The 2,435-nt window shown below is 34.3% G+C and overlaps 1 protein-coding gene across 1 annotated transcript in view; it reads right to left on the bottom strand.

Moving 5' to 3' along the window:
• Positions 1 to 663: 663 nt before the first annotated feature.
• LOC107598422 (glutamate-rich WD repeat-containing protein 1-like) overlaps positions 664 to 2,435 on the bottom strand; it is a 16,727-nt gene continuing 14,955 nt past the window's right edge. Inside the window, exon 8 of the transcript XR_001610559.1 lies at positions 664 to 674. The gene's annotated coding sequence lies outside the window, so the exon portion shown is untranslated. The remainder of the gene's footprint in view (positions 675 to 2,435) is intronic.

Raw genomic sequence — 2,435 nt, 5'->3', positions numbered from 1 at the left:
CTCTAACATTAAAGCCAAGTATTCCTTTCGAAATCTGGGGAGTTTACAGGGCAGCAAATATAAATCCATGTTTAAATGCTGTTCAGACTTATTTTGGCATTGTAAAGATAAAAATAGACTGATTTAGTGTTTCATGTAAATGGATTCTCTAATTGAGTAAACCACTCCTTCAGTAATGCTGGGTATTATTTGTGATCTCATACACTGGCAACACTTCCAGCCATTCATCATTGTATTAGTAACCCTAGTGACAGTGTGTTTTAGTGTGATGTAAGCTGTTCTATGAAAAAGGAAGTGATGTGATGTGATGTGATTCATGGCTCAGCTGCAGCATCCTTGAATTCTCGTCCCAGGCAGGACATCTTGGCCACCAAAGGAGAAAGACTGTCAGTTGTAGCCTTTAGTCTGTAATTAATTTGAGCTCTGTAAAGACTGTGCTATATTTGATACATTAATTTTTAAGTCCTCTTTCTGAAAAATCTGTTATACTGTACACAATCTACTACATGCTTTCTGCCCTCTGATTGATAGTTCATATTTTAGTAAGTGTCATACTTTAATTCAAAAAATATTCTCCTTCAGGATGTCTTTTTGCTGCGAAATCTTTAATGATTTTTAAAAAAGTAAATGTAAGAACAAATTTTATGCTATCAATATTTCAAGATGAACATTTACTAAATGAAAGCAACTTAGGCTTATATATAAACTCGATATTTTGTGTTATTTTAAAAGTTTTGTGATTTTCTTTTTTATTTAATCTAAAGGTTCAACAAACTGTTTCATTTAAATAGCCTAAACTAGATTTTTTTTTTCCTGAACATTATTTCACACAACTTTTAACTTAAAGAAATCTTTAGCTTTTTCATCTTGGCCTTTGCACGTCTATTATAATATTGATGGTGAAAGTGATATACGTGGATATACAAAAACAAAGCACAAAACAGAGCTTTAGAACAGGTTCTGCTTAAACAAGCTCTTGAAATGTTGACAGACAGGATTCCGAAAACGTGTGTCATTGTGTTTCATCCATGGCAATAAACTAAACACACAATGTACAAGTGCATTATTACAACACCTCAAAATCAAGTGCATTTCTATGTGACAAAAAATGCCTTATGAAGTTATAGCATTTGTTATGAATTCAGTAATATCCTCCTGAGAACCAGAAATAAAAAGCTTTGTGAATTTAGTATTTTTTCATGTCATTACATTTTTTAGAGCAGGGGTGCCCAAACTCGGTCCTGGAGGGCCGGTGTCCTGCAGAGTTTAGCTCCTGCTTGTCTCAACACACCTGCCTGGAAGTTTCTAGTATGCCTAGTAAGACATTGATTAGCTGCTTCAGGTGTGTTTGATTAGGGTTGGAGCTAAACTCTGCAGGACCCTCCAGGACCGAGTTTGGGCACCTCTGAGCCAATCAGTAGATATGGGGATTGTTAGGAGGCCATGATGATCAGAGGCCAATGGGCAAATTTGGTCACACCTCTACTCTTTTCGAAACACATCCTGGGATTTTTAATGACCACAGAGAGTCAAATCTTATTTGCATATTAAAGTGCTGTTGGGAAAAAGATTTTCATAATAATATCCAATATTTCATAAGAAAATTGATATATAATTTGTTTTCCTATTCAATTCTTTTGTCTCCCAAAATGTATAATAAACATGCTTTTAGTCCTGGTGTCCTCTTCAGTGGACATGTCAAATCTAATTTGCATATTAAAGTGCTGTTGGGACAGCATGTTGAAAAAGATTTTCATAATAATATCCAATATTTCATAAGAAAATTTACCATAAGGATGTACAATTTTATCACTAAATTATTGTCAGCCATTTTTAAAAACCAAGGAGAGAGAGTTGTCATGGAGAAACATCCAATCATTTGGTATCTCTGGAAAGCCCTGAATGTGCTCTGTACAGGACTCCAGACTTAAAACTGTGACATGTAACGTCTCAGAGAAATTCACTAAAATATAATGTCCACTACAGAAGGCAAAAACTCCATAGCTGGATCTCAGGAGGATATCTGTCATTATTTGTTTCTGTCCTGTTTTATTTATTCATTTATTTACTCCAATTTAAGGCCATATATAACCCAGTAAATCATTCAAGAGGAAACTCGTTGGCCAGATGGGCTGGATTTGTCCAAGGCTGAATTGTAGCCCCAGTCCAGCCCTGTTCTCAACTATGTTATTAAAGATAAAACAGAATGATTTGATATACTATTTTACTTTATGCAATATGTGCGTAAAATGTACATAATTTTATATTCCCATTCTATACAATGTATCTATAGGCTACACTGCATCTAATTTGCATATGAATGTGTTCTTCAGGCAAACCATAATGAAAAAAGAAGTGTTATAATGGGAGTAATAACTTGGCAACATTTTCATAAGAATATCTCATATTTCATAGGAATATTGATCTATAATTGT

The sequence above is a fragment of the Sinocyclocheilus grahami genome, unplaced genomic scaffold, assembly GCF_001515645.1.
Source record: "Sinocyclocheilus grahami isolate Dianchi unplaced genomic scaffold, SAMN03320097.WGS_v1.1 scaffold251.1, whole genome shotgun sequence".
Classification (NCBI taxonomy): domain Eukaryota; kingdom Metazoa; phylum Chordata; class Actinopteri; order Cypriniformes; family Cyprinidae; genus Sinocyclocheilus; species Sinocyclocheilus grahami.
Note: the sequence above shows the minus strand (reverse complement) of the source record. Positions and strands in the feature narration are given on the sequence as shown.